This window comes from Lactuca serriola, chromosome 5 (genome assembly GCF_051521515.1).
Source record: "Lactuca serriola cultivar US96UC23 chromosome 5, Lser_US96UC23_V15, whole genome shotgun sequence".
Taxonomy (NCBI): domain Eukaryota; kingdom Viridiplantae; phylum Streptophyta; class Magnoliopsida; order Asterales; family Asteraceae; genus Lactuca; species Lactuca serriola.
In genome coordinates, this window is record NC_136412.1 from 244574443 (window position 1) to 244581754 (window position 7312).

Genomic DNA, 7312 nt, shown 5'->3' on the forward strand with positions numbered 1-7312 from the left:
TCATATAATTCATGCATTATCTTAATACTTTATGTTGTTTTTGTCTCATTTAATGAACCAAAGGTGCTTAATTATCTTAAATATTTCATTTTCAGTAACAATTACATGATCGGATGGAAAAGGAGGTGGAACTAGCAATTGGAAGCTTGGATCTTGGATTTTGAAGAAAGAAGGATGTTGCTGGACAGCTTGACCCCTCGTCAGTGTTTTGGCCATATCTCATGAACCGTAACTCCGATTGACGAGATTCAAAATGTTCTGAAAAGTAGAAACAATTTCGGACGACTTTCGTGTTTTGAGAAAATGCTAATTCGAAACGTACTCGGCGAGTAGGGTCGATTACTCGCCGAGTTGTATCGAACTTTCGCGATTCTGGACGCGCTGACTTGCCGTACACGGGTTTTAAGTGACGGACTCGCCGAGTAGGTCACTGGACTCGCCGAGTAGCCTCTGTTTTGCGAAAATCTATATAAAGGGACTTTCAGATCGATATCAGAGGATGGAGAGAAACCCTAGGAGGCTGAGAAACGATTGGAAGTGCTGCTAGGTCGTGAGGAACTGAAGAATCAAACCTACATTCAATTGTGAAGAGAATCAAGACAATTTTGGTTTATCTTAGTAACTTTTTGATTTGAATCATGTTTACATACTTTGATTTCGTTTTTGAGTTTATGTTTACTGCAATCATGAGCTAAAAACTTATTCTTCTGTGAGGGTAGACAATTTTGTGAACATGGATTGATTATTTGAGTAGGAATAATTTTAATTGGTAATTATGTTTAGTTAAGCTTGTTAAAGAACCTTATGTGTTGACAATAACTATTCTTCTGTTAATAAATCAGTAATTAAGTTGTATGAACATCTCTTAGTTATTAATTTCATATGATTTATTGTGACCACATAGTTGTATGTCTAGGAATAACGAATGTGAAACTAGAATTAACTAGAAGATAGGTAAGTTAATGTGTGAGATTGTTTGATGAACATCAGCAATAGGTTAATTGAAGGGTTAATTTAATTAACCATTACAAGTCTTACTTAACCCAAATCAATAATCTAGGAAACCCGTTAATTTAGACAACTGGCCATTGCTTGAGTTAATTTGTTTTCTAAGAATTAGGAATAGCGAACGTGAACCTAATTATCTTAATCGGTAGCCAATGAAGAATTAATCCGATACATTAAAATCATCCATGGGAACAAATGAGTCGTACCTAAACAGAAGTCCTCTTTACTATTGAATTTAGTTGGTAATTAATTGTTTTAGTTGCTAGTTAATTAACTTGTGTGTTGGTTATTCTAATTAAGTTTCTAGTCTTGTAAAACTAGAGAAAATCCCCTTTTTGTTATTTGTTTTATTTAGATAATATTAGCATTTATTTTAATTGTTTACCGTTCCCTGTGTTCGATACCCTACTTGCTTGAACTATATTACTAATCGATAGGTACACTGCCTTTCGTGTGTTTATTTTGTGTCTAAGTTAGTAGGATTAAAACTAGTTTGTTTCACACACATCAAGTTTTTGGCGCCGTTGCCGGGGAACGATTCAAATAGTTAATTTTATTTGCTAATTGTTATCGGTTTTATTTTATTGATTATTTTTTTTATTTAGTTTAATTTTTATCTTTATTTTTTATTATGTATTTTCCAAATCTCGATGCTTTTGATGCTTTTCTTGAGGAAGTAGTGCAGGAAGATGAGGAATATGACTCGGATGAAGATTTGAAGAAATTTGATAGATGGTTAGATAACATCTTGTCTAACGATCAAGAACAATTTGAGTCACAAGAGCTAAAGTTACAAGATGAAGAATTTAATCCAGAAAGAGATTTGGAGGAGCTGGAAAGGTTGCTAGCAGAGAGGTCAGACGAAGAACAAGAACAAGCTGAATTGCAGGAACCAAGTTGTGGTTTGACCATTACCATGACGTGGCCCCCTGTTCTTCCGGTTTGTGTTTCGAAGCATGGGGTGACGACTCCAACTTTGGAGAATGTTCTGAAGCACGATCCATTTTTGATTAGTATCCAACCGGTTCCAACCCTTATCAAGATTCTTGGGTTATATGAATTGAAGCTCGTTTGGCCAATTTTAGAAGCAAAGAGTCAAATTTTACAAATTGGTCCACTAAAGAAAATATTTAATGCAATGGATGGATGGGCATCAAATTTATTGGAAGTTTATTAAGTTGGGAGTCCAGCTCAAGACTCGCACAAAAAGAAGCGCTTGCGGGAGGCAACCCGTCATTAGAGTTTTCTTTTCTTTTTAAACTTTTAGTGTTTAAGGATAATTTAGGGATAATTTAGGATTTTTATTTTGATGCTTTTTTTATTACTTGGTTTTAGTTTTTGATCTTTTCAGTTTGAGTGTAAGGATGCATGTGAGGGTCTAGAGTCAAGGCTGACGAAGCGAGAAATCGAGTCTAGGCGAGAGAGGAAACGAAGTTTTGAGTCAAGCTATGAGTCCAATTGATATAAGGGTTATAGAGTGTTTATCACCTAAAGGAAAAATGAGGGAAATTATTAGTTTATATAACCCCCATACATCAGAAACGGACTTGGGCAGAATAAAATTTTTGTCACACAGCGGTCTACTCGTCGAGTGCATCTTATGGACTCGCAGAGTCCATGTGAAAATTCACGATTCTTCTGCCATTTATGCTTCAACTCGGCGAGTCTACATACTTACTCGACGAGTCGCTCATTCTTCTTACTTTTGAGCTGAAGATTTGATGACATTTGATATGGGCATTGATTCTATTCTTTGAAGATCATTTTCCGAGCATTTCCAAGAGTTTTTCCCTTATATTTGGAGCTTTTATAAAGATTGTACCACACGAGATGTTTAACACCCAAGGCATGGATGAGCTGTTCCCATGCCAAAGTCAATTGAAGATGGAGCTGAAGAGAAGAGATATCAACCTCGCCACTACTATCCCAGGGGAGTTTGTTCCAATTCTCTTCTTATTTTTATTGTTCTTTATCATGCATAATATGCAATGAGGACATTGCAAAAATTAAGTGTGGGGTAGGGGTTGGTTATATTAGTTAAAAATTTAGTTAATTTATGATAAAATTTGAAATTTTTGCACTAAAATTGCTATGGCTAAATTAGAAAATTTTGGTAAAGCAATTAGGGATCATGCTAGTATTATATTTGATGATTCTATGAAGACCCAAATGTTTAGTTGAGCCTATATACGTTCTAGTGCATTTGTGGCTTCCTTATTCCAGTGAAATCATGGGACAAAAACATGACCTCGCTTAGTTTGAAGGATGTAATATGTTTAGCATCGTGTACCAGAAATGTATCCATGAAAATTATTATCATTAGCCAATAAAGGTTGAATTTGAGCGCCCCTGCTTAAGCATGTAGGGTTTTGCGTGAAAAAAGTGAGTTACATGTTAAAAAAAAGTGAGAGAATTACAAGAAAAATTTGAAGAATTTTTGGAGCATCAAAGTTAAGTATGAAGTTCAAAGATCAAAGTTCTGAAAAAAAAAAGTTGAAGATACCAAAAATCAAACAACAAGGTGGTGAATTCAAAGAAATTAAAGATCAAATGTCAAAAAAGTGAAGAATTCCAAAGAGCTCCAATGTGGTATCATAAATTGTAATTGTCTAGATTATGTATGCTTGGGTTGCTCAACCAAAAATACCTTGAGGTTAAGAGGTTTTCTGAGGATGGATTCGGAGGGATGCATAAAATGAGCATTGTTCGGAAAAAGTGGGCGAATGTTTATGAGGATTGTGAGTATTTGGAGTATGGGGGGTTATTAGGAAAATTTTAGACACAAATGCATGCGTTGCGGTCTTGGCATAATGGATGGGTTCGATTGGAGTTGTCTTATGTAATATTAGTGTAGTAAAATTCATTTTTGCTTGGGGGCAAGCAAAAGTCAAGTGTGGGGTATTTTGATATGAGCATATTTAGTCATATAATTCATGCATTATCTTAATACTTTATGTTGTTTTTGTCTCATTTAATGAACCAAAGGTGCTTAATTATCTTAAATATTTCATTTTCAGTAACAATTACATGATCGGATGGAAAAGGAGGTGGAACTAGCAATTGGAAGCTTGGATCTTGGATTTTGAAGAAAGAAGGATGTTGCTGGACAGCTTGACCCCTCGTCAGTGTTTTGGCCATATCTCATGAACCGTAACTCCGATTGACGAGATTCAAAATGTTCTGAAAAGTAGAAACAATTTCGGACGACTTTCGTGTTTTGAGAAAATGCTAATTCGAAACGTACTCGGCGAGTAGGGTCGATTACTCGCCGAGTTGTATCGAACTTTCGCGATTCTGGACGCGCTGACTTGCCGTACACGGGTTTTAAGTGACGGACTCGCCGAGTAGGTCACTGGACTCGCCGAGTAGCCTCTGTTTTGCGAAAATCTATATAAAGGGACTTTCAGATCGATATCAGAGGATGGAGAGAAACCCTAGGAGGCTGAGAAACGATTGGAAGTGCTGCTAGGTCGTGAGGAACTGAAGAATCAAACCTACATTCAATTGTGAAGAGAATCAAGACAATTTTGGTTTATCTTAGTAACTTTTTGATTTGAATCATGTTTACATACTTTGATTTCGTTTTTGAGTTTATGTTTACTGCAATCATGAGCTAAAAACTTATTCTTCTGTGAGGGTAGACAATTTTGTGAACATGGATTGATTATTTGAGTAGGAATAATTTTAATTGGTAATTATGTTTAGTTAAGCTTGTTAAAGAACCTTATGTGTTGACAATAACTATTCTTCTGTTAATAAATCAGTAATTAAGTTGTATGAACATCTCTTAGTTATTAATTTCATATGATTTATTGTGACCACATAGTTGTATGTCTAGGAATAACGAATGTGAAACTAGAATTAACTAGAAGATAGGTAAGTTAATGTGTGAGATTGTTTGATGAACATCAGCAATAGGTTAATTGAAGGGTTAATTTAATTAACCATTACAAGTCTTACTTAACCCAAATCAATAATCTAGGAAACCCGTTAATTTAGACAACTGGCCATTGCTTGAGTTAATTTGTTTTCTAAGAATTAGGAATAGCGAACGTGAACCTAATTATCTTAATCGGTAGCCAATGAAGAATTAATCCGATACATTAAAATCATCCATGGGAACAAATGAGTCGTACCTAAACAGAAGTCCTCTTTACTATTGAATTTAGTTGGTAATTAATTGTTTTAGTTGCTAGTTAATTAACTTGTGTGTTGGTTATTCTAATTAAGTTTCTAGTCTTGTAAAACTAGAGAAAATCCCCTTTTTGTTATTTGTTTTATTTAGATAATATTAGCATTTATTTTAATTGTTTACCGTTCCCTGTGTTCGATACCCTACTTGCTTGAACTATATTACTAATCGATAGGTACACTGCCTTTCGTGTGTTTATTTTGTGTCTAAGTTAGTAGGATTAAAACTAGTTTGTTTCACACACATCATCTTCCTTCACCTTCTCTACTTCGGTCTTCAATGCTACTAATTCAACTTTCATTTCCTCCACCACTTGCATTAGAGGCATTTGTACAAGCTCTACATCCAACCATTTCCAATATTTGCATTTACCCTTCAACACAAACAACTCATAATGAGATTTCAAATTAGGAAAAATGAATCAGAAAAGGGGGAAGATTCAAGTGAAATAGCTTACCTCATTGCACACCATGAAATGTCTCCCTGTATTCTTTGGTGTTGTTAACGTTATAATACGTGCAGGGAACCCACAATCACAAGTTTTTGGATCGTTCACTATTGATTTCTTGCTTGATCGATCGAGGGACGATGAGAAGCTGTAAGAGGAAGCCATTAGGGTATTAGGGCACAATAAAGGAACCACATACACCCCTCTTTTAATAACATTAGCTCTACATGTCATGCAGGATCAAACTGACACGTAGGATCGATCAATCCATTGCAACCAACAAAAAGCAGTGGTAGGGGGAAAATTTACACGAATCAACAAGTTAAATGGCTATTAAAACACGAAAAAAAGTTTAATGACCAACTGTGACAAAAAACAATAATATGTTACTCTCTCAACTCCTTATCCCAAAAAAATGATAAACCCATCGCTTTGAGACTATGAGTTATTCCAACATAAGACCCATATAGAAGATAAACACTAACAAATACTTTAGATGTAGTAGAATTTGAACTTTAGACCTTTCTTATTAGAATTTTACTCCATAACCAAAAAAAATTCGCTGCATAGACATTGTTAATATTAATTTTTACGTAAAAAAATAATTTATTTATTTAGTGATAATGATTTTTTTGAACGGCTGAAATTTTTATTAACCGACAAGAAAACAGACAAAAAAAACAGCATCAAAATATTAAATACAAAGAATAATAACGCAAAGAGAGATAACTAACCCAATTTATTTTATTATTTGTGTTTCTATTAAAACCCAAAAGCAAAATTGTGACATAATATCAAATAAAACCACTTTTCTTGGCTTGACTATTGTAAAATCATTAGAATTATCAAAGTTATGGAAAATCCAAAAGGTTTTTATGATAATGAACACATCAAAATATTTTCATTGACTAACATTGACATTCATGTGGTCCGTCTAAGTAATCTAATCTTTGACAAAGGTAAAAGTTGTAGATTAGATTATCGATATGTGATCTATCAGTTTGACACCAAGACTCAGAATCATAAGATGGTCAATCGTCTCAATATGATCATGGCAAAAGTGGCGTGATGTTCATTTCTTATTAACATAACAGAGTAAAACGTGATTTTATATATATATATATATATATATATATATATATATATATATATATATATATATATATATATATATATATATATATATATATATATATATATATATATATATATATTCACTTCATATATGTTTTTATAAAAATCTATAATTACATATATACCAAAAGCCAAAGTCAGTGGCCACTAACTTTGGGGTTTTATTTTATTCGATTTTGACAACTTAAGTCTTTTTGATATCATCTATCTATTTTGTATAAAAATATTTCAATTGTCTGCTTTTTAAAATGTCATTTTTATTCCCTTCAATTTTGAATTTTATACTTTAATTTTCTAAATTTGTGTATTTATTCCCCGTAATATATAAAATCAAGTTACATATAATACATTTTGGATTATTTGAACTTACATACGTAAACTTAAAAATAATCAATCTTATTTGTTTATTGTTATGTATATGTCTATATAAATTTAAGTTGTTTTTATTTTATGTTTAGATGCAAATTTTACATAAGTTTTCATTTCCATACTTCTTTTTATTTGCTATTTAGTAACTTTGAACACCCTCG